At 44.2% G+C, this 17,140-nt stretch overlaps 1 protein-coding gene and 1 long non-coding RNA gene across 6 annotated transcripts in view; one reads left to right on the plus strand and one right to left on the minus strand.

Moving 5' to 3' along the window:
• The window catches only part of LOC109444957 (uncharacterized), a 69,724-nt gene extending 58,383 nt beyond the window's left edge, over positions 1-11,341 (minus strand). Inside the window, exon 1 of the mRNA XM_019726756.2 lies at positions 11,235-11,341. The gene's annotated coding sequence lies outside the window, so the exon portion shown is untranslated. The remainder of the gene's footprint in view (positions 1-11,234) is intronic.
• Positions 1-16,545, plus strand: part of LOC141568278 (uncharacterized) — a 79,584-nt gene extending 63,039 nt beyond the window's left edge. For 3 of the 5 annotated variants that reach the window (XR_012491392.1, XR_012491395.1, XR_012491397.1), the window contains one exon: positions 9,603-11,236. This is a non-coding gene — a long non-coding RNA (uncharacterized LOC141568278). Of the gene's footprint in view, positions 1-9,602; positions 11,237-13,794 lie in introns of those variants that run through there. The other 2 variants (XR_012491391.1, XR_012491394.1) reach the window with 1 other exon arrangement.
• Positions 16,546-17,140: the final 595 nt, after the last annotated feature.

A 17,140-nucleotide genomic window follows, 5' to 3' on the forward strand; every position in this document is an offset into this window, starting at 1 on the left:
CTTTGTTTCTCTTTGTTTACCAAGCTTATGAGGTTGATTTTCCTTTCAACACACAGGACTAGTTGTTCTTAATCATCTTGATGAGCAGAAGATTTTTTACGTATTTTTCTGTATATTCAAACACTAAAAAAACAATATTAGACAGCTACAGTCTTTGCCACCCAGATGTTTCGAGTTCAAAGCAAATAACAATATGACAGGCCAGAGGCAACGGAGCCATCTATCAAACAAATGCACAGGCTGATGAGATGGCAGATTAAAAGGCTTAACTGAGGACGGTTTCAGCTGGTGGAGATAAGTGCCCAACTGCGGTTTCCACCAAAATGTAGTTTCTTCTATTGTTTTTTGATATAGAAGAGCAATGAAATGTGCTACAGAGAAAACTTAGGATAGACAAAGAGCAGGATTAAGAACGCCCCAAAAGTGAATTTCCCCTTTCCTTACTAATCAGCCATTGTGATGCCACTGGAATAAACCCTTGCAGATACAGAAATCTGCATCCTCTCTGCGTTTATGTTGCAAGCAGCTTTTTCCGTTGCATGTGACATCAAATACCTCCTTTCCACTAGACCTATTTATTTAGTGTGCTTTTTATGGATTCAAACGATTCCACTGTCTGGATTTACTAATGTATTTAAACAATTCACATTTATTAAACATTCAGGTTATGTCTAGCTTTTCTCTAAGTCAAGATATTGCTTTAAAATATGTATAGGAAGACATGTGGATGGGTACCATCATCTCAGAAGGTTTATGTGCCCGAATTGGAAACTATTGTTTGTCAAGAGAGGATATTCCATGCGACAGAGCAGTTCCTGTATCATCTTTAAAAAAAAAAAATTAAGCATTATTTCTTAAACCCTGATTCTTGAATAACTTGGGGATGCTGGAAGGAGGATGTTGGGGGGAAAAGGAGGGAATCCTTTAGCTTCCGGCAGGTGCATTACGTATTTGCGCTTATTTATGTACTATGCAGGGTACGTAAGTGGGAGACAGCAGTGATAACGAAGGAGTGAATGGACCTGTGCAGAATATTGATTGTGTTCCAAACCCTTGGCGAGGGGCTCTGTATACAGTGTCATTAATGGTTTCATCAGGTCTGGGTTCATACCCCGAGTGCACACACACACACACACACTCACATCAACAGAATGCCTTCCAGAAACATCCATCACTTAAGGAACAAAACCCAATCTACCATTTTAAAAAAAAGTAACTTAGGAGAGGGGCTTATACATGGAATGTGATTATTGAAACTGGCCGTAAACAAACAGTTGAAATACTTTATTGATAGATGTCCTTCATGAGACAAGACATGTGAGTTCAGAGAGCCTGTCACTGCTTTGTAAGCTCATCAGAACGGTCAGAGGCACAAGCAGTCATGCTGCTAAGACATCCCTGCTCACCCTGGTTTTCTCAGTGTCCGGGGTGGGGCCACCTCTGAGTGGAGAATCTTATAACCTCACAATGCCAGGGCAGATGCTTTGTTTTCTGTCCAGCTCCGCTCTATCTGGAGCCCCTCGGGGATCTGGGGAGGTGGGTGGGTCCCAAGAGGACGGAAGAGATCTCTGGGCATATTTTTGTCACAAAGTCCCCCAGTACATCCCTCTGAGGATGCTTTCAGCTGCATTTGTCTCTGGCACGATCTGGATGCTGCTTTCGAGGTTTCCTCCTCCTGTTTGATGGAGAAAGAAAGAGGGTGTGCCCTTGAGACCTGGTCCTTCCTATGGGGCGGGGAGGACTTTCTCACGGTGCCTAAGAACAACCAGGCAGAGCTCTGGCTAGAAGATGTGGCTGAGAAAATCTAAATAAAGCAAACTGGGGACACCTCAGATGCAAGACTTTGTAATTTAACAACTTGGAGCCGTAACTATTAGGTCAGTGACTGGAAGTCTGTCCTATAAACAAGGATTATAAGATTTAAACAGGGCTTTGCCTCCCAAGAGTTATGTCAGCAGCCAATGGCGATAGCCGGGCAGCCACCCTGTCTTTCTGCTCCTTCACTTAAAGTGACAGCATCCAGCTTTCCCCTCCGCATCTATCATAAAGACACATTGATTTCCTTTCTGGAGAAACACATATTACTTTTCTCCTGCTAAAAAGATAAATCTGACAGACTGTAATCAAATGTAGTTGTTCACAACTACAGAAATGCGTTCAGGGCCACGCATGAAAACAAAAATACATCTTAGTAACTAAAGAAAGAGTTTTATGGCCAAGTTTATTTGTAGAAAACACTTGAATTTACACACACACACACACACACACACACACACACACACACACACCTGTGAAGCCTGAGTTGGTTAACAGGTTTCAAGCTAACATATTATTTGTGGTGACATCTGTAACTATTACTCTCCATTAAAATATCCACTAAAACTATTCTGTCCACCTTCTCTGTTTAACCTTACGATGCTGGAATATTGGGCCTTGGTCTTTAAAATGAAGTGTTTCCCAACATGAAACTTGGCTTTGAGAGGAAATGCCATTTGAGATGTGGTGTCGAAAAACCAAGGGTCTCTGTGTTTCTTATCCACCTGGCTCTCATAACTGTATTTTTGCTCAGTATTTGGCTATGATTTGGCTACGTGTGTACGGAGTATTTACATGATTTCATAAATTTATATATTGAATAGCTCTTACTCTTTTTTAATGTGTCTGAGGAGAGCCAAGATGTCATATATATGCATATATATATATATATACACACACACACACACACACACACACACACACACACACACACACACAGTTGGTTTGTTTCCTGAATTTAGATAGACATTTAAATAGATTTTTCTTAACTTTTTTAAGTGGAAAGAGGGTCTTAAAATCAGTGAGGCTTTTAAGATCTCATTCATTGATTTTGGATCTCATTCATTGATTAGTTCAGGTCCTCTCATTAAAGGTTGTGCTGATTTTCAATCGCACTTTTCTAAATATTTGCGTCTTTGGCATATTTTGTCTTTTTTTCTCAGTATAGATATGACTGATTGTATTTTCATTAAAAGGGAGAGATTGGATGTCTCTTGTTCACACCTAGTGGCAATTTCCTGCCCAGATATCTTGGCATAATATATCTTATTTCAGCTAATTTTCAGAGGTGGAAAAAAAAAAAAAGAAACCACATAATGAATGGAAGTGTGGAGATACAGCTTTAATTGACTATCAATCCAATCCTACCTTAAATGGTCCATCTTTTCAATAAAGTTTTTTCATTCTATCCTCATAATTTTGAATATTATATTAAGATGTATGATTCAAGAAGAATTGTATTAGGAAAGAAAATTATTGAAAGAAAGTTATTTTAATAACCCTGCACAGTGATTCATAGTGTATATACATCTATAATTACATTGAGTTTAAAGGGGCAAAAACTGAGAACTATTTTTCTTTTAAAAATGTAAGCTTGGAAAATTTTCCCTTTAGTGTGCTCCACTGTCATTTCTAAGTTTATAAAATCATAAGACATTATTATTTATATGATAAATGTGTCCTACAAGTGAACAGCCCTGCAATGCATTATGGGGTTAATTTTGACAACACTTTGGTTTAAGAATGATCTTACAACTCTGATACTTGTCCTTGATATACCATTAAGATATATATATATATATATATATATATATATATATATATATACACACACACACACACACACACACACACACATACACATATATAGGTAATTTATTTATTTATTTATTTTTCTAAAAAGCATAGTATGATGTGGAAAAGAGGAAAGATAAAGAGTAGCCAAATCATAAGTTACCTTGCAAGAATAATATTAGCAAAAGTTGTCATTTAAATTATAAGAGGAATAAAGTAACTTGTTAAAGTAAAAAAAAAATAAGAAAAGGAAACCAGTAAAAGTGGGTGAACTCATTCACTTGAAAATTATGGTGTCCTCATTAAGCCTCAGCCAAGTGGTTAAACATTTGTCCCAATTTCTCTCTGGTACTGGTGTCATTTGAAAGTTTAACCCAAAATGAAAGGCCTTTCTGACACAGGAAATATGTGATTCTTTCCTGAGAGAATATGTGTGATCCCCCAAACCCCAGACACTGGAAGATGAAGGCAAGCACACAATATTACCCAGATCGTGATTTATACGTGTTAAACAGACAATAAACTCACCACCCTCCTTGGTCCCCACAGAAAGTGCTACCGGCTAGTTCTAACTCCAGCACAATATTTCAAAGCAATATTTTCCAAAGTTTTTTCTTATTTACAAAAGAAGCAATTCATTTTGTAGGACATTTCAAACTGGCAAATGGCCAACAACAATTTTGACCAAAGCTGGGTATAGAAGGTATTGCAAACACAAAGCAAAGGAATATTTAGGAAAGATGGAAACAAAAAGGAAGATTATTCATCCTTCCATACGGCTTTTTAAAACCATTTACAATTATGGGCTGTTTCTGGTAGTTTCTATGAATTTTTTTTTTTTTCCATTGAGAAGGCAGAAGACTGAATAAGTTTGTGAATGCATCGCAAAAGAAAGGGAAGAAATTCAGCCTGACAATGGAATTTAGCTGATTGCTTGAGGATCTGCGTGTGATAATGACACTCTTAACCAGGAGAATGGAGGATGTGGTCTCATTTGTTTTTCCAGGAAGGGATTTCAAGGACTTCACCAAAAATTAAGTTCCTGGTGGGGAAGGTAGAGTGTATCAGAAGTATTAGAGTGAGAAATGCACTTCAAGAGAAAGGAGAAAGAGTGGGGTTTTTCTCAAGATGCAGTTAGATAATACGATACACAGACTGAACCATGCTCCGTGCCTCTGGCCTCTTCTGATCCAACTGTAAGGAGATTTCTAGACATTTGGGTCTGAATAGGATTCTCCCCGGTTTCATAGTCCGTTCCACAGTTGCCAAGTAAACACTTTCTTAGAAAATTCCAGCTAAGTTGCAAGACATTTTAGTTGTCAAATTATTCACAGATCTTCACAAACACCCCTACGCCCCTAACAACACTACTTGACAAAGTCTCAATCTTGTGTCTTAGCGATGACATTTTCAAAGTCTCTCTGGAGAGGCTGGTGTTTTGGAAATGATCTTTGGAACCCTCCCCAAAGTCTCTGTAAGTCCCGCAAACTAGGAAGTCAAACATGGCATTTCCTTAAGAGTACAACCACTTTCTCATCTGGAAAATGGGAATGACAATACTTAACTCACTGAAATGACACGCATGAATGCAGCTAAGGTACTGAAAGCACTAGCATAGCAGAACTCACTAGAATAGTAAGCTGCAGACAGAAGTAGAAAGAAAGTGGGAGACGGTGACTTGTGGCTTTGAGGCATTCCTCAATATCATTCCTACCGTATCCTTTTATTTCTGCAATTTTCATCAACGGTGCTATCTGCGTACGGAAACATTTGCCAGATGCTGCTATCCTTCTCCACTCCCCGCACCCCCGCTCGTCTTGTTTCAGACCACTCTAAATCTGCAACCTCAGAACTTCAAAAATGAAATCTTCTCTGAGTAAAGTAGGACTATGATGTAATAAAGGACGCCCGGAGGCTGGATCCAGGGAACCCTCTGTCCAACGCTCCCAGCCTTCCCCGGGATTAGTCACTTGGCTGTCTCACTGTGCAGCTAGTAATTCAGAGATAATCATGTTACCAAGATGCCATTTAATCTGTATTTGGCATATCTCAAGTTTTCATCTTCATTAATAGAGCCATCAAAGTTTCACCGGGCCTGACTGGTATTGGACACACTAGTGATTCACCCAGAGAAGAGGTTTGCAGTTTGCCTGGAGAGACTCTGCTTGCCAGATGGCAGCTGTTAATCTGCCTGCATCGGGGTGTGTGTGTGGGGGTGGGGGGGCTAAGCGCGCCTGGCCCCTGGCCAACGGGGCTATCCCTCACCTCTGATTACACACCGCTGCTGACCGCAAGCTACCGTGTTTCCCTGAAAATAAGACCTAGCAGGACCATCAGCTCTAATGTGTCTTTTGGAGCAAAAATTAATATAAGACCCGGTCTGATATTATAGTAAAGTAAGACTGAGTCATATTAATTTTTGCTCTAAAAGACACATTAGAGCTGATGGTTTGGCTAGGTCTTATTTTCGGGGAAACACGGTAAGTCCTGGGCCCTTGTGGCAGGGTAGGGCCTCCACTCCCTCTGGGCTGGGGGAAGGGATGCTGGTGAAGGGAAGGGATGGTTTTCTGGCCTTACTGCGTCCCTGCTGCCTGTAGCGCAGGCCCTGGAATCAAAAGACCCCCATGGAAGTCAGGTAGTGGGTTCGGTGGAAGGGTGCAAACCTGGGAGTCAGAGAATTTCATAAAACTAAGCATCAAATGTACATCTTTGAGCCTCAGATTCTCCCGTGTACATGATAGGAACACAACAGTGTCATCATGGTAGGCGCCCCAGAGAAGAGTCGTGAGCAAGAAACAGGTGGAGCCCAATCCCACTGTCCCTGGGAGGTGAGGCCAGAGAAAGTCTCAGACAGGTACTGAGGGGGCGAGACGAGACCATGGTGACGACGAGGGGTCAGCACTGGGGGACACAGATTGTAAGACATCAGGAGACTTATGTGCAATGCCGTGCGGCAGTTGGAAGCAGTGTAGATAGATCATAAAATCCGTGCTGGGTGAAAGAGAAAGAAAGTGAAATAGAACAAAATCTGTGGACATACTCTGTGTTTCATGATGCGATATACAAATTCCAGGCTATCACCAAACCTGACAGCCTTCAAAGCCCAGGGGTCGGGGGAGGAAAATAGATGAAGGGAAATGGAACAAAAGGTGATACACAAATGAGCTGAAGGGCCTGGCACAAAATTATAATGATAGCATGTTATGAATAGAGGAGTATGAGTTGACGCAATGCTATTGCCCCTGGATCTAAAAAGATCTAAGGGAAAAAGGAAATATCAAGGAAAAAGTGATGGTCTCAATTAAAAAAAAATTCATAGGAACGGAGAGAATTTAATAAGAGCAATGCCTGTGGGGGGTTTAGGATTAGGGCATGAGGACATTCTCCCCTGGGTTGGTTGGCCCCTCGCTCTCTCTTTCTCTCTCTGAAAGAAGTCCAGAAGTCCTAGTTGGAAAAATAAGAGACTGGAATGAAGCAAAGTTGCCTGATATTCATTTGCTCCTATCTGAACGCTCCATCGCTACAGACCCTGGCTGCCTGAGGCACTTCCCTAATTTTTCCCAGTTCTCATTTTTTGTGACTTGTTCACTGGCGAGCTTTGCGAAGGTGTGGTGCCCATTCTTGTTGAACCAGTTGAGAATTTCCGGGATCCCCAACCCTTTGGCCCTGCAAATCAGTGTAGCTGCTCTGTCAATCAATGAGACCTTTGTGTGTAACAGGTCAGAGGGATATGACTGTGTGAGAAAGGGCCACGGGGGAACTCCCATCGTTTTTCTGGAATCTGAGAAAAAAATGGTAAGTGTGTAATGGGGCACGCTCTGTAGTCTCCTTCTGCCAATTTACGAATTGAAAGATGAGTGTGGATTTATTGGAATGGTATAAGGAAGTGCCATGGCACGGATCATAATTTCCACCAGGTATAACGAAGCTGGGAGAGAAATAATTTCCCTCCCACGGAATAAGTTCCGTCATCCACGTAAGCCTTGCCTTCTTCAAAGCTCTGTGTTCATTTCCTTTCAATACAATCAATAATCTAAAAATGAGGATGGAATGATCTATAATCCACTTCCTTTATTGGGAGCTCAACTTTTGAGATAACATTGAAGATAAAAATGAGCAGGACACCTCTGGGCTAAGAGAGCCTAGCTAGTCTGGGTCACACTTCTATTTGTCACCAAACATCTCCTTCTCCTCTGCAGTCCTCGGGCTTCTTTCCCCCCTTCCTTCTCCTCCTTCTTGGTTGGCCAATTGGATGCCTTATGGCTCTGAGGGCTGTGATGACTTCAAGGATGGGTATACGATCCAGACTAAGCCAGCTCAAGGCTTCCCCGGGACTTGGGTGGGGGATAGAAAGAAAGAAGTGCTCTCCTTTCTCGAGTAGCCATATCTAATCCAATAACTTCCGGAGAAGAGAGCCTGACAAAGGAGGAAGCCAGCGAGAAGCAGAGCGGAGCAGAGCAGGAGTTACTGGGACATGGCCGAGATGCCACCATCGCAGTGCCTGCATCCAGCCGTGACCAAAGCCAAAGCTTCCTAGACGCGTCACTCATGTGAACTAATCAATTCCTCTTGGTTTTAGCTGGTTTCAGTTGACTTTTTGTCATTCATTTTAGAAGATGGCTTGAGCATAGAGTGAGATTTGGTGTCAACAGATAAATAGACCCAGAAGTTTTATAGAAAGTTGCTTTTGTGAGTATGACTCTATTGGACTCTTAAATTTACTATTAACAGAGACCATCACAGAAAGCGGATAGGAATTTAAAGAAATCTGTGAAAGAGCAAAGTAACGTCCTTGCATGGTGATTTTTTTGGCATGGTTCAGATATTACGAGACGTTGGAGTGTTCTATAGTCAGTGATTTCTGCATGATATTTACATAGAGAGAACTTTAAAAAGGTTACATTTCCTTTCTACTTTTATATTTACTTTGTGTTAAGGTTATAGGATCTTGTTGGCAATGTTGCAGATGCTATTTTTGTAAACTCCAACTCAGTGCAGTAGGATGGAAATTTTAAGCCACAGCAACAGTACATATATTTCACGTCCCTGTAACATTCAAGCTATAGTATGTCTGAGAGTCAGTGAAGGTTGCTTTTTGTAACCTCTGGAGCAGAAAAATCCAGAAATCTTTATAAATTTCAAAGATTTTTGTCTTTGCACTTACAAAAAGTAAGTGCACAAAGTATATCCACAAAATCAAATGCAGATATAATCTGCTTTAAGCACTTTTGGCAATATATCAACAATGCCTGTATTTTGATAAGGAAAAAAACACACCTTTTGGTCAACACAAGTTCTCTGCTGTGTGTTGCCATCTCTGACATCTGTCTATCAAGCGGTGAGCTTGGGATGTAGGGCCACCTGGTCCCGTACAGGAAGGAAGAGAGAGATATACAACCTGGGACTTCTTTCCGATGCATTTTAGTTATGGTTGATTCTGACATAGCTCGTACACAATTTCACATAAAGGATTCTGTTTATATATTCTTTATTCCTCCTTTCTAAAAGGGGAAATTGTTATAGACTTATTTGAGTAGAATGGTCTGAGGGTATTAAAAAATCAAACAGAGGTGGTTTAGTTTGTGCTTCAGTGAGCTCTGTATTGGTTTCCTTTACAAAGATATTTGCTAGCAAAACAATTGTGTGTGTGTATGAGATTTTTTTTTTTAACTCAATGTGCTTAGACATATATACTAGACTACAAGCACTTTGAAGGGTGGTGTATTTTTCGTTTTGTTAACCCTGTCACAGCTAGTGACAGAACTCACAAAGAAGGCTCTTGAGAAATCAAACACCAGTTTATACTCGTATAGACTTGACGCGCCTGAAGATGTCTGCCTGTGACTTTGTATGGTTCCTAAATCTATCTGGTGAGTGGACTTGGCAAGGCTTACAATCATTACTTCGCAGATGATGAATCTGAGCCTGAGAGAGAGCGAGTGATGGGGGTTCCCCTCCATGTCTTTCATCCACCCATTTCTTGCATCCCCCAGCTGGACGCCTTATGTGGAGTGGAGAACGTTACCATGCGAGGGAGGCAAGAAAAGGACTGATGACAAATGGTGTGTCTGAATTCACATGTCAGGTCAGTGACAGTTGATGAAAGTCTTCCTAGAGTCACAGGAGTTCTCCCATCACCACTGGCTCCTGACCTCCTGGGCTGGAGGGGGTGTCAAACTATGTTCAGCATAGCCATGAGGAGACCACGGTGGAATTGGCAGTGAGGTTGCCAAATGGATGGCAGTAGACCTGTGTCTCTGGCCTGAAAGTGAGCAGCCATTTTTCCTTAAGCTTCAGGTACCGCCCTTGTGTTGCTGGACCATCTTTACCTAACTTTTACCTGGTCCCGTTCACTGTAGACGGAGTTATCGCTCAGACAGGCAGCTGCATTGAGAAGGGGTCAGCCTCAAGGAGCATGACTCATGGAACACGTGCTACCTTGTATCTTTGGGTACAAGGATTTATGTAACAAAATGTTCTGGTCTCTCTGAGTTGTAGCTGAGAGGTGTAACATTCAACCAAGTCCCGCAGGCTAATTCTGGGACGGACAATGTAGCAGTTTGGCTTGTCTCTTGTACGAGCTGATGTACACGTTTCACAAATGGTTTACTGAGCACGTATCACTCATAGATGTTGCTCAGAGAGTAGCTACTGAATGAATGAAAGAATAAATTGATAAATAAAGGATTGCCTTATTCCAAAGATTCCCCTTGACATTTCCTGACGTGTTTTTATTAAAAGAAGACCATGGCATGTGAGCCATGGAGACTTTTGTCGATGTCACAGGTGTTTGCCCAAAGTTGTGTCCTTTTCATGCTGAGGACAGCAAGACTCCCTGGGAGACCGTTCGTCACCTGTTTTATGGTTCTTACTTTCCTTAAAATAGTAATTAAGAAAACTAATGTGAGCTTTTCCTTGAGGGGCAGCCTTGTGTACCCCGGGTGGCGCACCCACTCCGACGAGAGTGGTACTCTGGATGATAAAAAGAGCCCACCTCTCTGAAACAGATGCTTCATTTGACGATGGAAATGGAGAAGCCAGATCCTGCAGGTGTGGGCTGGGCTGTGGAGAATCATTACAGCCTCGTCAGAGATGCGGATTTACTCTGCGTTTAATCAGCCACAGGCAGAGAAATGGCTTCAGTTCAGCTCGATGAGAGCCAGATCACAAAAGAAAGATAGATGGCCAGTGCGGTTCGTCACTACAAGCATACTGTCTTCATCTGAAGGAACAGTCTGGCACCCGTGCTCGTCAAGGAAGAGAGCACAGTCTGGTGAGCTCGGCGGGCCAGCCCGTTTAACCCTCAGCGCGCCCCTCAAGGAAAAGCTCTCATTTGCTTTCTTAATTACTATTTTAAGGAAAGTAAGAACCTTAAAACACATTACTCAATCATTTAAGAAGTTCCTGGCTTGGAATACGAGATGCTAAGGAAGGGCTTTTCATACCTGGAATGTCTGAATCTCCACCTATAGACAAGTACTGTAGCCAGTGAAGGAAGCGTGTTAGAAGGGCAGTCATTTTGCTGGTTGCTTTTCACACACGGTCGTGTTTGCAATTAACATGGAAACAGCCACATGGACAGACACTGTCCTGTCTACTCCTGTGAATACCTGCTGTAAGCTCACCTGTGGGCTCTTGTGTTCAGTGGCTCGGTCCTCTGCTCCCCTGTGGTCCAGCAGAACGGTGGAGGATGGAACGTGGAATCTCAGGGCAGCCGCACACAGCGTCTTGATCACCTAAAAATGCCAGAAAAGGGGTTTGCAGTTTGGGTGGGAGCAGTAGCCTGTATCTGCATTCAGCGTCCTCGCCGACCCCCCCTCATCTGAAGTGAAAGTGGATAACGAACGGTTTGGGTGCTTACAAACAAGTGATGCCTTAGTACCATTTGGTACGTGTCACATCCACGTTTTCGGTCTATCCCCTCCGCCTTAACAAGGAGAGCTATGCAGCCCTCCAGAAGTTCTATTTTCCAGATGTGCTCAGACAACATCCAGCGACCCAGTGTACCTCTGAGAGGTGTAGACAGGTGTGCTTCCGGGGAGCCCGGCTGAGTGAGACCCTGCGAGTCGCTCAGTGGCTTAGTCCTGGATAATCTCCCATGAACGTGGTATCGACTCTTACTTTACCCAGGGGCACGTTGACTATGGTTCTAAGAACACGATATGCTAAGCACTCCCGAGGTGCAGAAGAAACTTAAGAAGCTTAACTATGGCTGCGGAAATGTTATCATCCGCTATCGGGCAATGGCAGGCAGTCTACAGCCACAGATCTGGGCTTCAGCAGATGACGACAACCCAGGAGAAGAGTGTGGTCTTAGAGTGTTTCAGTGCCAGCGAGTCACGGGAAAGGAGTGTGTGAGCACAAAACCTGAACCCCTGTCCTGCGCTTTTTGGGCCAAACATGATGAAAACCAAAGCGCAATCGCAGAGATGACAGCAGCACACCGAGAGGCCTGCTCACGTTTGGTACGGAGCCTCACGGGGAAGCAATAACCCTGAAAGAAGGGGAAGCCGACATTCGTTTTGTTCTTGGCACATGGGCAGCAAATACCAGAGTAGTTCCTGGGATCAGAAGCCAGCGCTGGCCTGAAACCATGTTGCCTTATATTCAGTCACACGAAAAGAGCCACGCTCATTGGGCATTAGGCGACATGTCAACATCTGGCAGGAATGTAGGATAAATCGTCCACAGCACATCTGCTACGTGTAGACGCGTTCAGTGGAATGGGTTCCCCCCCCACCCCAACCTCCAAAGGAAGCCACATGCCAAAGCTTTGATGTGAAAAGTACTTAACATTCTCCAGTGTGTCAATCACCCCGTGGCTGCCAGTGCAAAAGGAACAACCTTGCTGGCATGACTTCCACGCTTGCTCACGGGTACCAGCTAGCTGCAGTCACCCTGCTGAGGTCCTTTACACATGAAAGGGAAAGTGAGTACGTGGGAGAGGCCCTGATGCTCTTGCCTGCTGGTGGCCTGCTGTTTACCAACCCTTCACAGAGCAGACTCTGGCATGGGGCAACACGTCGCCAGCTAACAGATGAGTTTGGGAACAGATGCCCCTTCATCGGTTGGAAGGCTTGGCCAGCACTGACAGGCTTGTCTAGCCTGGACCCCGGTAAAGAAGCACCCTTTCCACCTCCACGGCAGCCTGGCTGCCCACTGGGGCTAAGGTGACCCCCACACACATCGCTCTGAAAACTTGGGGTCTGGAACACTAAGGCTGCCCAGTTTGAGCCAGTTGTCATGGCGGGTGCTTTTGTGATTCCTGCAACCGATCTGCTCGGAGAGTGAGAAACATGAATTCCATCACCCTTATCTTAACATTCTTAACCGTCCATGTTGTTCTAGGTCATCAAATTAGCAACTTCCTCTCATTTCAAATCCACTGACAGTTTGGGGCGGTTTGAGTTGAGTGGGTTGGACAAGGGGAAATAGGCGATTTCCTCTGCCTCTTGTAGAGCTAATCTCTCACCCAGATACTTGTAAAGCATCTCTTTCAACAGCAGTCTTTATTCCTGGTTTAGCAGCACAAGTGTAAAGTGTAAAGAAAAAGTTTCTTCTTTACAATGCTCCAACTCAAAGTCCAAATGATAGATGACTTCCTGGTCCTGAAGAAGACACTTAAGCACTTGCATTTCTGTCAACAATGTATCCCAGTTGGAGCACGACGGTTCAGCTCTCATGTAAGGATGGGGCACGCAGGCCCTGTGGGTGCCGACACAAATGTCTGGCATCTCTTCAAGGGCCGGGTGAGAAGAAGGACCTGGAAAGAATGTTACCAGCCAGAAACATTATTTTTTATGTCCCCCTACTTGATATTTGGGGGGCTTCTCTTGTGTCTGCACAAATTTCCTCTGTTCTTACAAGTCCGATTTGGGTCTGCTGAGAACAACTTTATTAGCGTGGGCTTTAGAGATTTGCTTCGTCTACTCTGGTGGCCCCAACAAAGGGCACCTCTGGTTTTTCATCTTTGCATTCCTTTGTGATGTGTCAACCCCTCCTGGTCCCCAGAAACTCCCACCATGTCTGCCCACCAAATAGCTATTTGGTCAAGTTGACCTGGAATCTAGAATGTACCCACAGTTTCGCCTATTCCAAGCCCCCTCCCTTCCCGTAAGGAAAATATTTGCTTCATGTTACGTGTTTTGTTCAGGGGCAGTAGTGATTTGAATAATCCTGTGACAGGTTTTCCAGCTGGCAGGTCTTTGGAGGACTGAGACATGCTTCTTTCCTGGGTGCCTCTCATGGGAACAATTAGAATCAGAAGAGATTGGTGCTTCTCTCCTGGATTCATAGTAAGCAAGCGGAGTCCAGGCGCCCAGAATTCTCCCCCATGTGGACTCCTCCTAGAAGGTGGAACCATTCTAAGTCTAAAGAGGAATCGCCGTCACTCAGAAAACTTCTATCAGCTTCTTTCTGGGCTGTGTGAACGTAAGACTCATCTCAGGAACGTGTTATGAGCAAATTCATGCCTCACCACAAAGAAACAGCTGTGTATCGCCGCAGTCACTAACTTTTGAAAGATGTTAAAGGAAGGTATTTATTTCACGCCAGTCACTTCAGCTCCAGCTTCCCCTTCAAGTTTTAATATCATGGTGTCTCCTGCTGGTCCTGTAAGTGCTACCTTGTTTCTCTGATGAGAGCGGGGAAAACCAGGCCCAGTAATTTACGGCTCCTATTAAGAGGGGTTGGCTGGACGCGCGGACAATATGTCAATAATTATTTCTGGTGCGGCTCTCACGGCAGAGGAAGTGCAGTCGAATGGCTTATTTTAACGGAAGACAGATACGCCTGACCTGGGTTTTATGACAGATGTCAAGTATATCGAATGTGTCGTGAAGCACATCGCCTTATTGGCAAAGAAATGAAAGACCTCCACGAAGATGGATGGGAAGCTTTCCTCAAGGGGTTTCCTGTCTCTTGGTGTAGGGAAGGCCGTGAACTTGAAGAAGGGCCAGTGAGCAGGCAAGAGTGAGACTGGGGTGAGCAGTGCAAACTCCTGCCTGTCCCTGAGACTTGGAAACAAAAGTCCCCAAACCCTGGAGGGCTGATGGGAGAGTGAGGGGTGGGGTGGGGCAGCAGGGTGGGGACTAGATGATGTGAACGAGCCCACATTGAGGGCCTCCTTGCTGTGACACCCTCGGTGCCTCCTGGACCTGCTCACAAATGTGCTTCTCCAGCCTTCCTCCCTGAGTTCAGTTCAATGAATACTTCCGGAGGGTCCTCCTTGTGCTGAATCCCACGGGTTCCTGCTCCAACCAGATCCCTCCACCTTCCTTCTTCTGGGTCCCTCTACCTTGGGAGGACACGCGATCTTGGGGTCACTTATTAGCTGCTGGGTGGCTGGGGTAAGTCGATTTACTTCTGGCTCATTTTCTTCCGCTGGAAAAAGGGGACTCGGACTCGTGCTCACAGAGGTGAGAAGACTCGATGCTTGGAAAGAGGCTAGAAGTACGAAGGGGGAAGTGATGGCCACCCCCTCTGGTCACCTTGTCTCTTGTAAGGACTGCTTTTCACGCCATTTCTATCCACCCTCCGTGAACATCTTTCATTAGGTTACAAACTCCTTGTATCCCTAGGCGCTGAGCTTCTTCTGTCAAATCAGCTTATCCGGAAACAGATGAATTCCAGAAGGTACCGTTCCTCCAGGTGTAACCAGCACCGGGTGTTTGGCTTGGTGGCAGAACAAGCTGGATTTCAGCTGTCCCTTCTGCTGGGCACCCTCGGGTTGGGTGCCACCTGTACAGCTGTCTGTGGACGCCCCACTGGCACCTCACACGGTGCTTGGCTCAACGTACCTACTACATGAATGTTTGAAACTCAATGATTACAGTTGCTGTTAGGCCTAGGATAATGGCATTGCGTTTTTCAAAGAGATTACTTTTGTCACTGGAAACACTTAATGGATGAATTGTGGATAAAATGTAAAAAGTCACCATAACAGTATCCATTTGTCCTCTTAACATGATTCTTCCTCTGGGCCAATCATGGAAAAAAATCCAGTATTTCATTCCTTCTGGGTTCGCTGGACGTAAACTGTGAGGGTTGTTTTTGTTTGTTGGTGACCGGGGCCCGTGAACCACAGAGAATCAAGAGTAGCACGAATTAAGAGGAAAGGGTGAAGAAACTGAGGTGACACAAATAATTAAAGAACATGTGTGTGTTTACACATATGGGGCTCCCTAAGCTGAGGTAAGGGGGATGAAATAGAGAAATTGAAACAGCTTTCAGGGAAAGTTAATTGTGACACAGACTATTTATTGGTTTAACTATTGTTTTCCTTTGGCTTTTTCTGTAAAGATGCTTTAGATGCTAAAGTAAAATCCTTAATACGAGGTGGAAGAGGCACAGTCTCCGTTTTGCATTCTTATTTCGTCTCATTCTGTGGTAGCGCCATGAAGAGAAATGTTAAGACTACAGGTCTTTCTTGCTTTTTCCCTCCTGATGTGCTGGGCTTTTGACCATGACTCCCCCTAAGGGGACAGTCTGTGGAAAGGGAACTGGGATGGGAACTCTTTTCATAGGTTTCCCCTTCCAAGCCTGTGTTCAAGGTGGTTCAACACTTTCTCTGCGGTGGAGAAAACTCACGGCTCTCTAGAAGGAAGAAACCTGGATCCAGTTTCATGCAAAAGACATGGAAAATGGATCTGAAAAAGGCACTGCTGCTGAGTATGCAAAGGCACTCACTGCATTAGTGACATCCCAAGGAAAAGAGTGAGCCACTTGCAGACATCCAGCTCTTAGGCGGGCTTGAAGTATCAAAGGAAGAATGATTTTGAGATTGAATTTAGAACATGTAGAATCTGTCACAGGGCCGAAGGAAGAGCAAATGGCTTTTCAGCCACAAGCACATCCCACAATTTCATATTCTCATTTCTTCATTCGAATATTTTTTTTTTGGCCCCCTTGCTCCTTTTATTTCCGTTCGAATTTGTATTAAATTCGTTACAGGCTCTTAAGGGAGAGAGGTTCTCAAGGGTTTAATTGAGGTTGAAGATGCTATGAATAAAAAAAGGTGTGTGTGTAGGGGGTGGGGTGGGGAGGGGGTTGGAATTCACTGTTGCTTCACTGAACCAAACTCTGGCTCCTCTCAATATACCCTTCTCCTCCAGGAAACTCTAAGTCTCCAAGCCCTTGATTAACTTCATCTTTGGGAATAATGTTTTAATTTTTTTCCATCGTCATCATGCAAATTGATCATGATAATCTCTGGAAAGGAAAATAAGGGAACCAGTGGCCTCATTAACTGCAGTGCCAGGGGGCCCCACGTTCCTAAGCACCGGCACCCTTAGCCTGCAGTGGCCCAGACCTTTTGTGCGTGACTTGGTCCAGCCCCCAGTGACAGCTGTGGCCTGTTCCTTGCCCAGCTTGTGTAAATTGTCTCATGCGTTTTGCTCCCTTCCAAGAGAATGGAAGCTCACAAAGGAAACACTGGCTTTCTGTGCCATTCGAAGCAGTATGTCTAACTCGCCTATGACAGAACCATTCTATTGATGCGCGTGTCCTACCAGAACCTTATTTTACAGACATT

This window comes from Rhinolophus sinicus, linkage group LG13, assembly GCF_036562045.2.
Source record: "Rhinolophus sinicus isolate RSC01 linkage group LG13, ASM3656204v1, whole genome shotgun sequence".
NCBI classification, from domain to species: domain Eukaryota; kingdom Metazoa; phylum Chordata; class Mammalia; order Chiroptera; family Rhinolophidae; genus Rhinolophus; species Rhinolophus sinicus.